The sequence below is a fragment of the Barbus barbus genome (genome assembly GCF_936440315.1).
Source record: "Barbus barbus genome assembly, chromosome: 5".
Lineage (NCBI taxonomy): Eukaryota > Metazoa > Chordata > Actinopteri > Cypriniformes > Cyprinidae > Barbus > Barbus barbus.
Window position 1 is genome coordinate 11,019,461 of NC_136733.1, and position 22,176 is coordinate 11,041,636.

Below are 22,176 nucleotides of genomic sequence, written 5' to 3' on the forward strand. Positions count from 1 at the left end.
GGGAAAAGCAGAGGTGGGAGCGTCTGTTTCTTTATCAACAACTCGTGGTGTGATGAAAGGAATCTACACTCTATTAAATCCTCCTGCTCCCCTGATCTGGAATTTCATATGCTTCTGTGTCAACCATTGTGGCTACCGAGGGAATTTACAGCGATCATAATCACAGCTGTTTACATTCACCCTCAAGCCAACACAGACCAGGCACTCAAGGAACTGCATGGGAATATAAGTGAGCAGGAAACCACATACCCAGATGTGGCGTTTATTGTTGCGGGGGACTTCAACAAAGCCACCTTCAGAACAATAGCTCCAAAATACTTCCAACACATCACCATCAACACGCGTGGTGATCGTGTACTTGACCACTGCTACTCTCCTTTCCGGGATGCCTATAAATCGCTCCCCCGCCCACCTTTCGGCAAATCAGATCACTCTTCCGTTCTGCTCCTGCCTGCTTATAGGCAGAAACTGAAACGAGAAGCACCCGCCCTCAGGACAATTCAATGCTGGTCGGACCAATCAGACACTATACTACAGGACTGTTTTGATCACGTGGACTGGGACATGTTCCGGGCAGTGTCTGAGGACGACATAGAGGCGTACTCCGATACTGTAACGTGTTTCATCAGGAAGTGTGTAGAGGACGTAGTACAGACAAAAACAATCCGCATCTACCCCAACCAAAAACCGTGGATTAACAGCAATGTTCGAGCAGCCTTGTCAGCGCGGACATCTGCGTTTAAATCCGGAAACTCTGACGATCACAAACAAGCCAGTTACGATCTCAGGAAATCAATCAAAGCCGCCAAACGACAATATAAAAACAAAGTTGAAGAACATTTTTAACCTTTCCCTCTCTTTGTCTGTGGTTCCCTCATGCTTCAAAAAATCCACCATTGTGCCCATACCAAAGAAAAATAAAATCACATGCTTGAATGACTGGAGGCCCGTTGCTCTGACATTCATCTTCAGCAAGTGCTTGGAGAAACTCATCAGAGACTACATCTGCTCTGTGCTGCCTGTCTCACTGGATCCGCTACAATTTGCATATCGCAGCAATCGTTCCACAGACGATGCTATTGCCTTTACCCTGCACACTGCTCTCTCCCACCTGGAAAATAAGAACACCTATGTGAGAATGCTGTTTGTGGACTACAGCTCAGCATTTAATACCACAGTGCCTGCAACACTGGTTGAGAAGCTCCAGAATCTGGGACTAAACGGATCTCTGGGCAGCTGGATCCTGGACTTTCTGACAGGCAGATGTCAGGTGATCAGAATGGGCAACAACACTTCATCCCCGCTGACCCTCAACACTGGTGCTCCTCAGGGCTGCGTCCTCAGCCCACTCCTGTACTCCCTGTACATACATGACTGTACAGCCACACACAGCTCCAACGTCATCGTCAAATTTGCTGACAACACAACGGTGATAGGCCTGATCACTGACAACGATGAGATGGCCTACAGAGAGGAGGTGAGAACCCTGACTAAATGGTGTCAAGAGAATCACCTCTCGCTCAACATCGACAAGACCAAGGAGCTGGTGGTGGATTTCAGGAGACAGAGCAGAGAACACACACCCATCACAATCGACATGACAACTGTGGAGCGGGTAAACAGCTTTAAGTTCACATCACTGAGGATCTCACATGGTCCGCTCACACAGATGCAGTGCTGAAGAAGACACATCAACGCCTCTTCTTCCTGAGACGGCTGAGGAAGTTTGGAATGAGCCCCAGCATCCTCAGAACATTCTACACCTGCACTGTGGAGAGCATCCTGACAGGCTGCATCACTGCCTGGTTTGGAAACAGTACTGCTGGCAACCGCAAAGCTCTGCAAAGGGTCGTGCGAACTGCCCGTCACATTGATGGAGGTGAGCTTCCCTCCCTCCAGGACATCTACGCCAGGCGGTGTATAAGGAAAGCCCGGAGGATCATCATTGACTCCAGCCACCCGTCCCACAGACTGCTCTCTCTGCTGCCCTCAGGAAGACGTCTCCGCAGCATCCGATCCCGCACTAGCCGACTGAGGGATAGCTTTTTTCCTCAGGCTATCAGGCTAATGAACAGTCAGAACTAATACACCCTACAGCATACTCCCACCTTAAGGTATGCCACGTACTGCACTTTAATTCCAATACAGTTCAAACTGGACTACCAGTACACACTACACTAATACAACAATCTTTTTGCTACCACTGGATACCATCCAATGCACATGCATGACATTTGCGTATCCAGCTTATGTATAATCTGCTGCATCTTCGCATATTATTGTGTGTATATGTGTACATAACATAGAATATGTACATACGGTGTATAATGTGTATTGATAACTGTAAGTATGTCTAATAGTACACTGTGTGTACTGAGTATATGCATGTGTATAATACACATTGTCATCTGTATAAGTCTGTAAGTATGTATGGTAATGTTTATATGTAAATTGTTTCTGCACTGTCTGGAGCACGCTCTCAAGAATTTCACTCACCAAGGCACATGTGCTGTGGTGATGTGACAATAAAAGTGATTTGATTTTGATTTGATTAGTTGCAAATGGAATGGAACGGAATCTCCCTCGGTTTGGGGCTCCATGCAAGATCTTACCTTGTGGAGTTTCAATTATCATGAGAACGGTGAGGAATCAGCCCAGAACTACACGAGAGGATCTTGCCAATGATCTCAAAGCAGCTGGGACCATAGACACCAAGAAAACAATTGGTAACACAGTATGCCATGAAGGACTGAAATCCTGCAGCGCCTGCAAGGTCCCCCTGCAACAGGCCCATCTGAAGTTTGCCAATGAACATTGAATGATTCAAAGGAGAACTGGGTGAAAGTGTTGTGGTCAGATGAGACCAAATTCAAGCTCTTTGGCATCAACTCAACTCGCCGTGTTTGGAGGAGGAGGAATGCTGCCAATGACCCCAAGAACACCATCCCCACCGTCAAACATGGAGGTGAAAACATTATGCTTTGGGGGTGTTTTTCTGCTTAGAGGACAGGACAACTGCACCGCGTCAAAAGGACGATGGACGGGGCAATGTACCGTCTGGCATTGAAAATGGGTCGTGGATGGGTATTCCAGCATGACAATGACCCAAAACACATGGCCAAGGCAACAAAGGAGTGGCTCAAGAAGAAGCACATTAAGGTCCTGGAGTGGCTTAAGCTGAAGGTTCGAGTTGCCAAACATCAGCCTTGAAACCTTAATGATCTGCAAAGAGGAGTGGGACAAAATCTCTCCTGAGATGTGCGAAAACCCTGGTGGCCAAATACAAGAAACGTCTGACCTCTGTGATTGCCAACAAGGGTTTTGCCACCAAATACTAAGCCATGTTTTGCGAAGGGGTCAAACACTTATTTCACTCATTAAAATGTTAATCAATTTATAACTTTTTTGAAATGCATTTTTCTGGATTTGTTTGTTGCTATTCTGTCTCTCACTGTTAAAATAAACCTGCAATTAACATTATAGACTGATCAATTCTTTGTCAGTGGGCAAATGTACAAAATCAGCAGGGGAGGAGGTGCAAATAAGATCTACCACTATTTGCACTAAGAATAGCATCTATCACTATTTAACTTAATGTAAATAGCATATAATGCTGTTTGAACTCATAAACACAGGTAATATGAAACTTGGATGATAAGGGTCAAAAAGCCCTCAAAATGGCCTACATATCATTCTTAAAAGGGAGCGTATAACCTCACAAGCGCTATATGTGTATTCTACTGTATAATGTTTTGTGTAACATCAAGTCTATCCACTATAATATATATACACCAATATTATAACTTACTCTGCCTTTCATTTTACCTTTTCACCTAACGTCACCAGGTTATGAACGTTATGTACAAACTTTAATTCTCTGCTTAATAATGTCTGTTCACACCAAGAATAAAGATAACTACAACAATAATCCTATGAGTGTCCATACCAACACACAATAATGTTGTCACGGGCTGCCTACTGTGTATGAGATGAAGGAGCACAGAGACGCAGAAGATTAACATTCAGTATTCTTTTAATTATCCACAATGAAGACTTACAAGCAGGAACACACATGTAAGAGAGGAAATAGACAAACAATACCGGACAAGGAACTAAGGAACAGAACACTAAATACACAGAACTAAATGAGGATAATTAATTAAACACAGCTGAAACCAAATTAACTCATAATAAACAGGAACAGAACCAAATATGGACAAAGAGGAACTCAAACATGTGACAAATGTTCTGTTTATTATAAAAGCGCTTATTTATTGTGTTGCTTTAAATGTTTGGAAGGATTCTGATTGGCTGGCAATATTTTTATAGTTCAGCTGGTAAAAAAAAAAATATATATATATATATATATATATATATATATATATGTATGTATATATATATATATATATATATATATAATTACTATTAATTAAATATATTAGATTAAATATATTAAATTATTAGAATATTAAATAATTAAATAAATATAATTAATATTAATTAAATAATCACATTGCTATTCTCATAGAATTACAAAGATTATTAAAGCTGTATAGTTATCGTTATAGCCATCATCCTTGGTGTGAATAATGGTAAATCTATATCCTAAATCTAAACACAACATAAGTGAGCCACCCAAAGGAGTTTCAATATATATATATTTTTTCTTTTCATAAACTACCCCCCTCGCCAGGCTCTGTTTCTTTTCTAGTGGCTCCAAATGGCCTCTGCTGTTTCTTCTGGGTGGGGCAATCTGTTTTTGGGTGCCTCTCTCTGCCTCTTCAGTTATCAGCTGTCTCTGCATTCTAAGCCTCTTACCCAGCTCATATCACACATTACTCTAATTCAAGCTGACCACAATCTGTATCACACTTCCACACAGCTGCTGCCTTCTCAATGAAATTGACAATGCTGAAATTTCTTGAAATCTCTTCAAATTATTAAAAAAAGTTGAAGACAATGTGAGTGGTGCTAGTGTTTTATGGGTAGTTTTTATGGTGTTGCTGTGCAGTTGCTTAGGTTTTCTAAAGGATGAATTTACATGTTGCTCCCTGGTTGCTAGGGTGTTGTTGTACAGTTGTAAACTGCATCCCAAATGATGTGCTATAGACTATGCACTTATACACTTATGTACTTAACATGCACTTATTTACTCAACCGTGTGTATAAATTATGTAAGGTTACTTAATCATTCAGCATTGCAGCTCCTACCCCTCCACTACTTAATTAGAGCCGCGATGAGATGCATGAAGTGTCCAACATTCCACACTTTTATATTCATAAAAACATGCTCGTGTTTATGACTATAACTAAGCTTCTGTTTGCGAATATCTGCTCTAGTGTAAATGTTTTGAATGTGTTTGCTATCATTGGTTTTGCTATAATCTGAGGTGTAAATATATCAAGTAAGCTGTAAATATCACTGATAACTGACCCATCAATGACATACGCGTGTCCATTCTTATCAGTGATGCAATTTATTATCAGCTATGCATCTTCTGGTAATTACTATAACAACTGTTTCAAATTTCGTTTAGGAATGTGGCTGCGTGATGGCATAATTGCACAAGAAATTTCACGTGTTGTTCAGTTTTGAGTTTGCTGGAAAATCACACTGAGTAAGTGCACAGTATAGTGTATAGTAATTGTACATTTATTATAGCTATATGGTAATATTATTTGTGGCTGATAGTTAAAATATAGTTTCTTTGTTATTGGCATTCTGTTTTCTCATCAAGTAGGCCTATGCATATACTAAGGTACTAGGAAAAATAAATTCTAACGATTGTTTATAACATTCTTTTAGGACTGTGAATACATACTCTCGCTTTCACCCGCATCTCACACAGGAAGGGGACGCAGGTCTCGTTCAGTTTTCATCTCCATTCAGACTCTTATAGAGTAAGTGTGCATTAACTATTTTACAGATGTTACTTTAATTTGATTTATTTACTGTATGGTGAAATATGTTTGCTAATTGTGTTCTTTTTCTATAAATTAGTCCTAGTATCAGTGACCATCACAATAATATTAATAATGTAGTTTATTTGTGTAAACGGCATGCTTACTTTTTTTTTTCTTCAGATGTGAGAATAACAGTGCAAAATAACCTGTTGCAAAGAGAGCCAAAGCAAATAAGCAGCCCACTCTGTCATGGAAAACAGAGACTGATGTTGACATGTTCCACAGGCTCTGAGATTCCTGCCCGCACATGAACCTGGACCACAGCTTAAGCCCGGCTCACACTGTGCGATTTTGGCCACGATTTGTTCGTCTGAGACAAATTTTGAAAATCCTAACATCCTAAAAGATTCCTATAATCCTAGGCTAAAATCGGTTGTCTAGATCGCTGGTTTGACATGTTCACCGACAGCCGATTAATGGCCGTTGCGATAAATTTTTTCCTCCGATTAAATTCTGGCAGTGTCAGAAGATTTCAGACACTTTCCTCAAGTTTCCTGCAGTGTGACATCTCCTACGACGACCGTCAAACCAAGAACCAATAGGAGCACTGAACTTGATGACGCAATTAGCGCGTCAACTTCAAACCATTCATTATTTGTAAAAAACAATATATGTACAACGTAAAGTTTACTTAAAGTTTATTTATTAAGGGGCAGGATGTTTAAACTCGAATAACAAAATTACCTCAAGTTCGCTCTGTAGAACTGGAAGTCCATAAAGTCCTCTTTTGCCCAGCCATGACTTGCTCCACACACGTCGTCCTTTTCGTTTTTTGTTTTTTTTTACATCAAGGCATGTAATTAATAAAACTAACGCTACACGTTGCTGTTGTTTGCTAGCTACCATTATAGCGAGAGAGCGCGGGTCACGTATTGATGACGTAAAACTCCGGACAAGTCTTCTTGAGTACGTCCGTTTTTATCGCGTCTTGACTGTCGTACAGTCTGACATTAAGACAACTGAGATCCTACAGTCTGACATGGGGATCATGTTCGTACAGTGTGACAAGCAGCAATCGCAAAAGATTATTAAAAATCGCACAGTGTGAGCCCGGCTTAAGACCATGTGATGCACACACTCCCATGAGTCTCTTCAAAAAATTATTTTTTTTTTTCTTCAGAACACATAAACATTATACACTTTGGAAACGCCAGCTATGCTATGTTCATTTATATATTTCAACATGACATACACTACCAGGCAAAAGTTTTTGAACAGTAAGATTTTAAATGTTTTTGTAAATAATTATCTTCTGCTCACCAAGCTTGCATTTATTTTATCCAAAATACAGCAAAAGCGGTAATATTGTGAAATATTTTTACTATTTAAAATAACTGCTTTTTTAAATGTAATTTATTCCTGTGATCAAAGCTAAATTTTCAGCATAATTACTCCAGTCTTACTCCAAGTGTAACAATACACTATACCATTCAAAAGCTTTGAGTGTCATGGTCGGTGGTTGTAGAAATCGGAGCGCTCGACAAAGAATAACAAAAGAGATTTTATTTAGCATCAACTCACATAAACCATTGATAACTTAAGATCCGACAAAGATAGAGACAAAACTGAATGCTTATAAAGAAACAGGAAACAAAGGAGCAAACTAGATAATTAATCAAATACAGGTGACAGGACTAAATGATGATTACTAATTAACTAAATCAGAACAGGAACTACCAAATAAGGTCAAAACAGAACTGAAAGGAAAACCGACATGTGACAGATATCGCCCCCCCCCCCCCCCCCCCCCCCCCCCCCCCCACGGTAGGTGCGTCCCGCACCGTAACAGTAACATCGGGGAGGGGGGGTGGGCGTCCTGGAGGCTGGAGCAGGACCAGGATAGGACAGGGAAGCCTCCAGGACGGATCAGGAGCCTTGGGAGACCATGGCAGGACTGGAGACTCGGGAGTCCATGGTGGATCCAGAGCCTTGGGAGGCCATGGCAGGACTGGAGAATCGGGAGTCCATGGTGGATCCGGAGCCTTGGGAGGCCATGGCAGGACTGGAGACTCGGGAGTCCATGGTGGATCCGGAGCCTTGGGAGGCCATGGCAGGACTGGAGAATCGGGAGTCCATGGTGGATCCGGAGCCTTGGGAGGCCATGGCAGGACTGGAGACTCGGGAGTCCATGGTGGATCCGGAGCCTTGGGAGGCCATGGCAGGACTGGAGAATCGGGAGTCCATGACGGGACAGGAGGCTTGGGATGCCATGACGGGACAGGAGGCTTGGGCAGCCATGGCCATATTTTTTGGGAAGCCCAAAGGGATTCATGTGGCCATGCGAAATGAGCCATAGTGGCCCTGACAAATGTCCCTAGCAAGGCCACTATGGCTACTAGGATTACAAGTATATAGCCCCCCCCCCCCAAAAAATTTCTTTGGGAATGTTCCCCATAAGGGGTCTCACCGGAGGAGCGGGCTCTGTGGGGCGCTCAGAGGGAGCGGGCTCTTGAGGGCGCTCTGGAGGAGCGGGCGCTTGAGGGCGCTCTGGAGGAGCGGGCGCTTGGGGGCGCTCTGGAGGAGCGGACTCTTGGGGGCGCACGGGAGGCGCGGAGCTGGACGGAACCAGCGGAGACGAAGGAGAGCTGGACGGGACCAGCGTAGATGCAGGAGGGCGCTCTTGCAGCGCGGACTCTTGAGGGCGCTCTTGCAGCGCGGACACTTGAGGGCGCTCTTGCAGCGCGGACACTTGAGGGCGCTCTTGATGGGAAATTTTGTTATAAAAAACGAATGGATGGAAGCGTCGATAAGAGCATGGTTGTGTGCAAGCTATGCAACAAGGAATTCGCATATCACTGCAGCACATCGAGCCTCAAGTATCACCTCATGTTCTGAATGTACTTGAAAGTATTGTGTTTTACTTAAAAAAACAGTTTACAGAAGGTATACCTACCTATAGGGTACCTGAATTTCTGAAATGTAGGCTACTATATTTCTAAATATCCTATTGCTACACTTAATGGCAATATTGCACTGGTCTGTTGGACTTGGTTGAACAAAAATAAACAATATTTTGTTGCTTAAGCTTATGTATTCAGTCATTATTCAATGGTATACTAAAAATCCATATGAAAAAACTTACTTCTCACTGTTCTCAGGTCAAATATTTATATGCGATTGAAATGCGATTAATTTCGATTAATTAATTACAAAGCCTCTAATTAATTAGATTATTTTTTTTAATCGAGTCCCAGCCCTAATATATACATTTATTTTGTCCCCACATTATTTCTTGTAAATCTTCCCTCTCAGTCACATACCTGGCTGAAAGACTCATTATGCAGCTCATTATGTGGGCCTTTGTCTTCTCATGTTTGAATCACACTAATATTCATGATCATTCATGCCTATGTTTTCTGTGAGCGAGTAAACAAGATGATTTTCACATCATTTTGAAGCAAAACCTCTAGGCTACAAGATCCAGTTCTCAAAAGTCTTGTGAACAAATGTTCTGTATGTCAGGGGTCCGGGCCCTGTGTTTTTCCCTCTCACCATCAAAGGTCACCATCGCCCATCCTATTGGACTCCTTTACCTTAACTCCACACACCTGTGCACCTTCTAACACACACACAGCTGTTGCCCATACTGATGGCTATTTATACTCCTTCCCCACGCCTCTCTGGGCTGGATTATTAGTTGTTTATATGTGGACTGATGCAAGAAATCTGCCGTATTTTTGTCATATCCCTGTTTCTGTTTTGAGCCTGTTTTCAGATTCCGATATCTGTGTTTGCTTCCGTTTTGGTTTCTACTTTGTCTGCCTTTAAGTTAATAAAGATCTGCGTTTGAACCCAGATCCCTGTTTACACAGTGTGTTCCCTTACCATGCCGTGACACTGTATGTGTTTTATGGCTTATTTCTGTGACTTAAAAATTTTAGTTTTTCACTAATCACGCATTAATGCTGCTTTCTCAAAAACACAATCATATACATACATGCTGCTCACATCTTATTGTGGCCCAGTTTGTGCTGAATACAGTGTTTTCAGACTTTAGCCATTTATATGTTTATAAGCAACTGAAAAAAGCACAAATGTCAGGGCATGTCAAAATTTCACCAGGCCCCCAAAACACCCTCAGACCCCAGAGGGATAAACGGCAGTCAAAACATTTAATATATTCCCTAAACAGTCAAAACTTCACTTTAAGAATGAGCAAGTGGTGTCAATGAGTTTGAAGTTCAGTGACTAAAAAAAAAAAAAAAAAACAGCAAACAGGATGAGAAATTGCGATCTATATGAAGCATGGACTTTAGACCCAGAAAGTCAAGTCAAGTCACTTATTTATTAAGCACTTTTAACAATACAGATTGTGTCAAAGCAGTTTTACAGAATTAAATAGGAAAACAGTGTGTCAATAATGCAAAAGGACAATAGTAAACACTCAATTTTGAGTTAAAGGCAGTTCATCATTGAATTCAGTGATGTCATCATCCAGTTTAAATAGTATCTGTGCAATCAAGTCGAAGATATCGCTGGAAATTAAAGACTTCTCCAGGCCCCCAAAACACCCTCAGACCCCAGAGGGTTAAACGGCAGTCCAAATAAGAGATAAAACCTTGGCAGAAACCAGGCTAAGTTGGGGGCCAGTTCTCCTCTGGCCAGACGAACTAGCAGGTTGTTTCATGCTGCAGCAAAGTCATATTGTGGAGAGGACTCGTCTGGTTCCTGTGGTCTTGTCCCGATGGCCGTTGTCCCCAGTTTTAAAGACGTGGTGCTGCACGGTATGTGTATATATAAATATATATATATAAAATATATATATATAAAAAACGCTAAAACGCTTATTTTGTTTACTGTGTTGAAAGTTGCTGAAATCGCGTTTGGTCTCATACTGTATCGCGTATCTTGTCAGTGTGTGCACTTGCTTGGCCATTTTTAGTGATTAATAGGAAAGCGGGTTCAGCTGAATTCTAGCAGTGATTTGTTAGATAGGTATAGAAAAGGTTATTATACCGCGGCAGCCCTCGTGTGAAGCCCTCTTAGTGTGAAGACCAAAGAGTGTAAAGACCATCGACTCTACCATGCGACTCCACCGGGCTAGGGCACCGGCCACGGATATAAGTATCGCTTTTTATTTTTATTTTATTAATTCATTTTTTATTCCTTTATATGTTTACTATTGAAATATTGTTGTTGTATGCATTTGTCAATTTTATTTAATTTCTGTATTTTCTTAAATGGGTGTGCATAGAGTATTTACAGAGTGTTAACTTTTAGTTTTAGTTACTTTTTCTTATTTGTAAGTCGCTTTTGATAAAAGCGTCTGCTAAATGACTAAAAGTAAAAGTAAGTAAGTATATATATATATATATATATATATATATATATATATATATATATATATATATATATATATATATGAAGAGTTTGGTTCCAAAACGCTATAAATCCAATTTGATTAATTTGAGTAAAAATGTGTAAAAAGTGGCAAGATGAAAACCACTATTTTCTGTTTCACACATTCACATAGTCAAGTCGTCAAGTCTGCTTTATTGTCAATTCTTCCACATGTACGGCGCATACATACAGAGAATTGAAATTGCGTTACTCTCAGACCCTTGGTGCATACAGTTAACATTAAACACGTTCAAATACAGATAATACAGTTTAAACATTGTAGAAAAATAAAGAAATAGATAAAGTAGCATAAGGCGCATGGCAGAATAGAGTGCAAACCAGTTAAATAAAAACAAAACTGTGCAGATATATGTGTAGTGCAAGAAGAGCTTATCAATATGAGGACATTGTAGAAAAATAAAAAAAAGAGATAAAGTGGCATAAGGCACATGGCAGAATAGATAGAGTGCAAACCAGTTAAATAAAACAAAACTGTGCAGATATATGTGTAGTGCAAGAAGAGCTTGACAGTAGGGAGAACAGTCTTTTTATCAGACTATCCGAAGAGGTAGTTTGCAGTCAATGCTGGATGAGGTAGTGATCAGTCCAATGCTGCACAAGTGACAGGTGCTGGTCACAGTTTGTAAGTGGGGGGGGGGGGGGTCCTGGGGACAGCCTGATGTATGAAGCTGTCCTTCAGTCTGCTGGTCCTCGCCTGGCGACTCCGCAGTCTCCTCCCTGATGGCAGCAGACTGAAGAAGCTGTGTGACGGGTGGGTGGGATCACCTGCAATGCGGAGGGCTTTGCGGGTGAGACAGGTGCTGTAAATGTCCTGGAGGGAGGGGAGAGAGACACCAACAATCTTCTCAGCTGCTCTCACTATGCGCTGAAGTGACTTGCGGCAGGATGCGTTGCAAGCGCCATACCACACAGTGATGCAGCTGGTTAGGATGCTCTCGATGGTGCCTCTGTAGAAGGTGCACATGATGGGGGCAGGGGCTCTGGCTCTTCTCAGTTTGAGGAGGAAGTAGAGACGCTGCTGTGCTTTCTTGGCCAGTGCTACAGTGTTTTTAGTCCAGGAGAGGTCCTCTGTGATGTGCACACCCAGGAACTTGGTGCTGCTCACTCTCTCCACAGTCAGATGGTCAGTTGATGGTCAGAGGGGCATGCTGAGTGTGTACTCTCCTGAAGTCAACAACATAGCATATTTTAGGTTATAATAACATAAAAAATTCAAATCCAGATTTTGATTTTCAAAGATTTATTATAAAAACTAATCTTTTTTTTTCACCAAAATGCAATAAATCCGACATGTTTTTTTTTTTTTCTTTTCTTCAAAATGCACTAAATCCATTGAATCAATATAAAAGGTATTTTTTCATATTGAAAATAGACAACAAAGTAAGTTGATCCACATATGACAGCCTCTGAACGTGGTCAATACAAATCTTATACACACAGGCACTGGACTAAAAATACATTCAATCAGTCTTTGCCATGTTATATTCATTTAGTTGACTAGTGCTATACACTGTATAAACATTAATGGCATTAATAAAAACACATACACTGACAAGCTACGCGATATCGCGTTCATAATGGAATGCGATTCATTTGCAATTATGAACGCGATATTGCTCCATCTGAAAGCACATGATGGAGATCACAGAACCAGCTTTACTGACGAGATGCGGTTGACAATCAAATGCGATTTAGCCCTAATTTTTGTTTGTTTGTTGATCACAAAGTACAAAGTAGATGAGGAAAACTAGGATGCCGGGTGTATTCAAAACGCCGCCATTACCGGTACTGTTTATAGTGCGTGGAATGGTGCGCTGTGATTGGCTGAGCGGATTTATCGCATTCTGCAGAGAAAGGAGACTGGCATTTGTCGCGGTTTGGAAAAAAAGGAGAAAAGATGACAGAATAACACGACAAATATCACATTTTGCATAAAATTTAAAAACAGACTTGTCAATACCGACCAGATACAATACTGATTTTGGTGGAAACTCATTTTTTAAAAAGTGGCGTTTATCGCGTTTTGGCACCAAACTCTTCACACACACACACACACACACACACACACACACATATATATATATATATATATATATATATACAGTATATATATGGGGGCAACAAAGGACTGAAAAAGCAAGACATTTTGAAAAAAAAAAATTCAGCTGGGAGAACAATTAAATAAGTTAATTGACACCAGGTCTGTAACATGATTAGCTATAAAAAGTATGTCTTAGAGAGGCAGAGTCTCTTAGAAATAAAGATGGCCAGAGGCTCTCCAATCTATGAACGAGTGCGTAAAAAGATTGTGGAATACTTTAAAAGCAATGTTCCTCAATATCAAATTGTAAAGGTTTTACAAATCTCATCATCTACAGTGCATAACATCATCAAAAGATTCAGAGAAACTGGAGAAATCTCTGTGCGTAAGGGACAATGCTGAAGACCTTTGTTGGATGCCCGTGGTCTTCGGGCCCTCAAACGACACTGCATCACTCATCGACATGATTCTGTCATGAATTGACATTACTAAATGGGCCCTAGAATACTTCCAGAAACCACTGTCGGTAAACACAATCCGCCGTGGCATCTGCAGATGCCAACTAAAGCTCTATCAGGCAAAAGGAAGCCATATGTGAACATGGTCCAGAAGCTCTGTCGTGTCCTGTGGGCCAAGGCTCATTTAAATTGGACTGTTTCAAAGTGGAAAAGTTTTCTATGGTCAGACGAGTCCAAATTTGACATTCTTGTTGGAAATTACAGACGCCGTGGCGTCCGGGCTAAAGAGGAGGGAGACCTTCCAACGTGTTATCAGCGTTCCGTTCAAAAGCCAGCATCTCTGATGATATGAGGGTGCATAAGTGCATACAGTATGGGCAGCTTGCATGTTTTGGAAGGCACTATGAATGCTGAATAGTATATAAAGGTTTTAGAGCAACATATTATGCTCCCCTCCAGACAACGCAAAACCACATACTACAGCTATTACAACAGCATGGCTTCGTAGTAGAAGAGTCCGGGTGCTGAATTGGCATGCCTGCAGTCCAGATCTTGAAGTGAAGTGACATACTGCCAAGTATGGTGACCCATACTCGGGGGTTCGGTGCCCTGCTCAAGGGCACCTCAGTCGTGGTATTGAGGGTGGAGAGAGCGCTGGACATTCACTCCCCCCACCTACAATCCCTGCCGGCCCGAGACTCGAACCCGCAACCTTTGGATTACGAGTCCGACTCTCTAACCATTAGGCCACGACTTCCCCGATCTTTCACCTATAGAGAATGTTTGGCATTAAACAAAAAATATGCCAAAGACAACCACAAACTCTTCAGCAGCTGGAAACCTATATCAGGCAAGAATGGGACCAAATTCCAACACCAAAACTCCAGAAACTCATTACCTCAATGCCCAGACATCTTCAAACTGTTTTGAAAAGAAGAGGAGATGCTACACCATGGTAAACATGCCCCCGTCCCAACTATTTTGAGACCTGTAGCAGTCATCAAATTTGAAATGAGCTCATTTTGTGCATAACATTGTAAAATTTCTCAGTTTAAATATTTGTTATGTTATCTATGCTCTATTGTGAATTAAATCTTGGCTCATGTGATTTGAAATTCTTTTAGTTTTCATTTTATTCAAATTTTCAAAAATGTCCCAACATTTCCGGAATTCGGGTTGTATAAGTATATTGTTGTCTGGCATGAGACCCCCTTAAGGCTGGATTAGCCTCTTGTTTCAGAGGTGGAATGACTTTTAGAAGAGTGCACAGTAAACTAGGCTTGTAGTTTTGTTTGAGGGTAGGGGAGAAGGCCAAGGCTCAAGAGTCACAGTTCTGCTACGACTCGCTATTGTTTTTATCCACCTCATTCCTAAACATGGAAGTAAACCTATGGACGAGACTTCCTGTTCATTAGCCACTATAGGGAAATAATAAGAAGAATAAGAACATGCAGTAAATGGTAAAACTGCATTACAAACAAGTGTGTTTATAATTAAGATAATACACTAAAATAATATGATAAGACACACCAATTTGCAGTATGCAGCAAAATTAGCAGCAAAACGAGTGGTTTTGTACAGCTAAAAATAGCGGGGAGCAAATGAGACCGGAAGTAAAACCCATAAAATTTACAAATACCCATTTTTACTTGAAGAATAAGGTGGATACGTCATTTATTTTCGTGATGGCAGTCCCTGCTTTTTAGTTAAACTCATCAAAGGTAAATTATCTTCATCTGGGTAGATGTTTTGGCTGTTAGCTGTAAGGTGAGTTAGTTCATGGCTACAAGACTCAATGAATATATATATATATATATATATATATATATGCGTTTTCAGTATGCCTAGGTCTTGGAAGAGCAAGAGAAACCGAGGGGTGTCTCTAAATGTTCAAGTTCAATTTTACTTTTTTATGTCTGACATTAACAAACATGCTTAAACACACACCAATTATGTAAAAAAAATCAGTGCTGAATAATAAGCTTTTAAAATCCTTTTTTTTTTTTTCTTTTTTTTTATGTTTCATAATGTTACATATTAATGTTACCCCAGGGTATGTTAAAAGTAACCCAGACTATTGGGTGAATTGTAACATTTCACTCTTGTTTGAAACTAAACCATGAATTTTCTGTTTGTGCTGGAAAGATAACAGCTATGGAATTTAATAGCAGATACTTGTAACTAGTTTGACAGAAATGTCAAAAAAAATGTTACAGCCATCCCCGGTCTCCCCTACAATTTAAAGTTTATGAGAAGATTGTTTAATTAAAAAAAATATTTTAAAAGTAAAAAAAGTCAAAAGTTGTTATATTTTTAAGAGCCTAGGTATAATTTACCCAAAAGTGAAAATTGTGTAATCACCCTCATCATTCCAAACTCGTAAGACCTTAATTCATCTTTGAAACACAAATTAAGATATGTTTGATGAAATCCGAGAACTTTCTGTCCCTGCATAGACAACAACACAGAAAAGTAGTGAGGACGTCATTAAAATATGTCAGCAGCACTGCATGCATTTGTTGTGGCACTCTCATGAAAGCGCATTGAAGACTGACACAGAAGATTATTTTTTTTTTTTATTTAGTCGTTATTTTCGTTTTCTTTGCGCACAAAGTATTCTTGTAGCTTCATAAAATTCACATGGTCTATTTTAATGATGTCCTTATTACCTTTCTGGGCCTTAATCATGGTAGTTGCGTTGCTGTCTACCATGGAGGGTCAGAAAGCTCAAAAATATCTTAATTTGTGTTCTGCAGATGTATGTGTCAGGGATCCATCACAGTCATCAGCCCAGTCACAACACACACCTGATCACAATCTCCTCGTCACTGATCACCAGCACCTGTCAGCACTCATCAGCTCCACTATATCTGCACACTCTCCACACTCCCTCCTCATCCGGTCTACCGTTCATATCCATGTACTGTCCCCAGACTCTATGTGCACGACTTACCAGTACTTACCTCTTGATCTCCTGATGATTCTCCAGCATAGTACTCCTTCATTCCTGATCTCCAATCTCCTACGAACCTGCAAAGAAACCACTCATCAGCATACAGCTAAGAACCATTGAACTGATCATAGTGTTTGATACTCACCTGCCATTGCTCATCACGATCTGCTTCCACAAGCCTGTCAATAAACCTGCCTGTGTTTCACTTACCTGTTTGTCTCTGGCCCATTTGTGACAGATGACCGGACCAACACCGACACTTCTATGGAAGTCGCCGCACAAGTCATCGCCCTTGCCTATCGAGACCTCCCGTTCTATGAATATGCTGGGGGGTTCTGCAAGCTTGCCGTGGCTACGGCGTGGGATGACGACACCCTCAATCATCTGTTCTGGCTCGGGGCCAATTTCCATCACCCCGTGGACCTCCCAGACACCACTGGATTAAGTTGGAGAGAAGGGATCTTCCGGTGTCTGGGAAGTGTCCAGGCCCGAGCCAGAACCAGCCCGCTGTTGTCCATGGCCAAAGCAAAACAGCCGCCCGTGGCCAACACAAGCCCGCCGCTCTCCCAAGCCCGCCGTCCGCGGGGAATTCTACACCGCCATCCCCTCAAAAGCGCTATGCTGTGCCTGCGCCTCCTGAGCACCCTCCAATGCCAGCTCCTCGCAAGTGCCCTCCAGAGCCCGCCTCTCCAGGGCCCGTCATGGCCTTCCGAGTCCCCTGACCCACCATGGGTCCCGGAACGGGAGCTGCCCTGGAGGTCGTCTGTCTCCTGTCGTCTCCTGGTCCCTGGAGGCCTCCAGAGCGCCCACCCCCCCTCACCACTGGATGTTGTATGGCGCGGGGACGTGCCTTCTGGAGGGGGGCGTATTGTCAGGGATCCATCACAGTCATCAGCCCAGTCACGACACACCTGATCACAATCTCCTCGTCACTGATCACCACCACCTGTCAGCACTCATCAGCTCCACTATATCTGCACACTCTCCACACTCCCTCCTCCTCCGGTCTACCGTTCACATCCCTGTATTGTCCCCAGACTCTATGTGCACAATTTACCAGTGTGTACTTACCTCTTGATCTCCTGACGATTCTCCAACGATTCTCCAGCGTAGTACTCCTTCTTTCCTGGTCTCCGATCTCTTACGAACCTGGAAAGAAACCACTCATCAGCACACAGCTAAGAACCATTGAAATGATCATAGTGTTTTCTAATCACCTGCCATTGCTCATCACGGTCTGCTTCCACAAGCCTGTCAATAAACCTGCCTGTGTTTCACTTACCTGTTTGTCTCTGGCTCAATCTGTGACAGTATGAAGGTCTTACGTGTATGGAATGACATGAGGGTGAGTAATTAATGACAGAATTTTCATTTTTGAGTGAACTATACCTTTAAATCTTAAAATTTAAATGTTCTACTGTAATGTTGAATGGCTATAATTACTGGCTAAAATTCAGGGGAAATGCATTTAATAGAGCCATCATTAGCATTATTAGTATCAGTGATACTGGTCTTCATTAACAATAGGTTACTTAGTAAAAAAGATGCCATTAATCGTATTTAAACAATTACACATTTATGTCGCTTCTACATTAATTTGGAGGTAAAATGTGAAATTATGACAATATAAATACATTATATTAATTGTGATTAATTACGGAAAATGTGAAATTAATTAATTAGTTCATTTTAATCGTTAGACAGCACTAAAAATAACCTTTTATAGATGATACTTTTGCTAATATTATTTAATTTTTCTCCTGAATATGCATTTCAAATTCATTTCTAATATTATAGCCCCTCTGGAAAGAGATTTGAACGGACCCCAACGCCTTGGCCCCTTCAAATGTTCAATTTGATAATCCGGCCCTCAAATTAAGCTAAACGAATAGCCCTGGTTGATAGTATGCTGCTGCAGACTTTCAGACTCCTTCAAGTTCTTTATATCAGAAAATACATAATTTATTTTGTCAATGAATTTGCATTGAGCCAACACAATAACAATAAAATATAAAGGCATTACTTTGTACAGTAATAAAAATTTCAGCATAACTTCTATTCTGTTCTGAACATTGGGCATCTGAACGCTGAACATTCGGACTGCATGCATTCCACAACAAGGTTATGTTCTGTTTACTTATTGTTTTATTAAAGAGACTCTGTCAATTTTTATTCACCCTCATGTCATTCCAGTTTAGGTGAATTATTCTTTTATAGCGTAAATAACAATTAAGATGATAACTGGATGATTTAAATTAAACACGCAATGTATCATTCTATTGAAGTGTTTATTATTACATAATACATACATTTTCTCAACATATTTATTAAACATAGTGGGCAGTATTGTGTAGCCAACACAATAATTGTGTAGTCAACAGTCAATAAAATTCGACTGCAGTACGTTCGGCTTGCAGGTTAGGTTATGACAGTCTATTACCACATGAATGCAGATGTTTCTGGGCAGCCTGCAGTAGGCGTCGACTGTACACTGTGGGCGTTTATAAGGGCGGCGTTAGGACCGCGCGGTGTGCCGGTAAGGAGGCATCGCAGTTAGAGCAGCAGCTGAAACGGCAGACAAAGACACGGAGCTCCGCGCGATCCTGCAGCATCCACGCCCACCCACCCACACACTCACACAGCACCATTAGAAGCTCACTGTACCACTGGTAAGTCAAACATCAGTATACTTTTACTTTAAAAGGAAACGTGTTGTAGAAATCGAAACGTATGCCATGCTATTATGCTGACGTTTAGTGAGTAACTTTAATGTTAGAAGTGTAGAGGCAGATTTTTGAGAATGTTAGTGGGTGAACAGTCAGGTGGTTTCAGGTTCGAGGCAGCCCTTATCTATCTATCTATCTATCTATCTATCTATCTATCTATCTATCTATCTATCTATCTATCTATCTATCTATCTATCTATCTATCTATCTATCTATCTATCTATCTAAAGTGTATATTAATACATTTTAATACAACATTATAATGATTATAAAACATTATAAAATAGGATAACAGCAAAAATAAATACATACATAAAATAGTAGTATATTTTATTCTCGATTTTTAGGAGGAACCATTTGCCATTGTCAGCAATGTGTACAGGATTCCTAATCTGAAACCCATACTAATGGTATCAAATAAGAATTCTCTATAGTCAATTAAGATATTATGGATAAACTTAAATTAACCATAAATTAAATGAAACTTTAATTAAGATTGTTGTTGTTGTTATTATTATTATTATTATTGTATAGCTAGTGGAATAATGTCTTGTTACTGGACAGTTAAAGGAAGTCACAAAGGAAGCTGTAGGAGTTTTAAAATCCTAAAATATTTTCTTTAAATTAATTTTAATATTATTCCTAATAGAATCGTAATCTTATTAGGAGCACATGTGTAAAAGATCGGATTTAAAATGTTATTTTATAATCTTACAGGAAAATTCTTATTAGAATCATTTTTGGGTTAGTTCCAAATTGTGAATTTCAAAATGATCCAAACGAGTATTGGTAGCAAATGTAAGCGAAACTTTATTGTCTCTGGAAACCTCATTGTAGGGTACTTTTCTGTAATACTCAGGAGGTTGCACTTTGTGTGTGTGTGAGATACAAGCCTCTTACTGAATTTTCTTTAGTGCAGCAAAGAGACAATGAAACAGGCTCGCAGAGCACTGCGAGTAGGTGGATGGGGGTAGTGGGGCATACGGACTTGCCCCTGGAGACCATTTGCTTTCACTATGACCAATTTTATCAGTGGGTGGGATTCAGTGAGTGATGTGTTGCTGGACCCTATACTGCAGCACACTGTGACATCAGCTGCAGGTCTTTCTCTTACAAAATTATTTTGTTATTATTTTTTTCTCTTATTTCATTGACAGCCTGGGTGGAATAGTGCAATGAATAACATTTGTAATAACAGCAGGAATCACATCTACACAACATAATACAACTAGATAACAAGACAGTGCTTGCTTTTAAAGCAATAGTTTACAAAAGAAAAAAAAAAATGTGTATTACTTCTTTCTTGTGGAAAACACAACAAGGTGTTAAGCAGAAACAAGTAGCTATTTTTAAGGAAAATAAAAATCAATAGGGACTGGGGATGTCAAGCTTCAAATAAAGGACAAAAAGCACCATCATAGTAGTCCAAATGACTTGTATACTATATTCAAAACCTCATAAAGCCATACAGTGGCTTTGTGTACACATGTATACCATTTGTTGAAAATCACCCATTCAAACAGGTGTGGACTGGCCATTGGGAGAACCGGGAGAACTCCCGGTGTCCTGGCAGCTGATTTGGCCCGCTGCCCTGTTTTTATTTTTATTTCGATAATAAATCTCTAATAAATCATGAATCGGTTAGTTGTGACTAGCAATGCAAATCTTCGGCTCGCGCACTCCGTGCCTTGCCAAACGGTTTCGATCAGAGTAATCAATGCGAGAGATTTGAGAATGGAGTGGAAGCACCCAGGTGGAGCAGAGAAGCAAAACTGCTGTTCAGGATTTCAAGTGCAGGTCAGTTTCATCTGTAAATAGGCTATTGTAGTTTGTCTTCGTTTACCTAGTTAAGCAGTAGCAGCCCATTACTCATCACTCAAGGACATCATTATCTATTGTAAAGTTATTTAGTAGACAAATAATCATATCTTTTTATAATCTGTTTAGAGGGAGCGAGGACAGAAAAAAACACAACCCTTAAAATTAACGATGGTTTTACTATAAATCCAAAGACAATGGTTACTATGGACCTTTTTCACATTTCCAGGTTTCTCGGCAGCGGAACTCATCATAGTTGGGTTAACTTCAAAAGCAGTGAATGGGAGAGTACTACAATTATATATATTTTTTTGCATTCCCGTTTGCTCATATAGCAAAAGAAAAACTCCACAATAGTGTTTTCATGACTATCAATAAAAGGAAAAAAATTGAGAGAGGCTGATAACGGCAGTCAACAATGTCAAATTTACCGTCCTTCCCACAGACGCTGCATTAGAAACACCCTCGCATTAGAGTCAACTGCATTTTTTTATTTTTTTTTATTTTTTTGTAATTTGATGCAAAGGTAATATAGTACAAATAATAGTGTTATAAATGTACATCAATTTTAAAAAAAAAATTACGATGCTGGTGACTGCTAAACGTGCCATCACAGTCTTGTGAAAAGGGTCCATGGAAGAGTACCACAAATATATATTTTATTTTACTCAAATAGCAAAAGAAAAACTCCATGATAGTGTTTTCATGACCTTCAAAAAAAAAGGGAAAAAATTGAGAGAGGCTAATAACGGCAGTCAGAAGAGAGAACGATGTTAAATTTACCGTCCCTCCAATAGACGCTGCATTAGAAACACCTTCGCATTAGTGTTAACTAGTTTTTTTGTAATTTGATGC

At 40.4% G+C, this 22,176-nt stretch overlaps 1 protein-coding gene across 1 annotated transcript in view; it reads left to right on the top strand.

Moving 5' to 3' along the window:
• Positions 1–19,307: 19,307 nt before the first annotated feature.
• The window catches only part of LOC306869268 (neuronal migration protein doublecortin-like), a 94,625-nt gene continuing 91,756 nt past the window's right edge, over positions 19,308–22,176 (top strand). The window contains exon 1 of the mRNA XM_079415955.1: positions 19,308–19,446. The gene's annotated coding sequence lies outside the window, so the exon portion shown is untranslated. The remainder of the gene's footprint in view (positions 19,447–22,176) is intronic.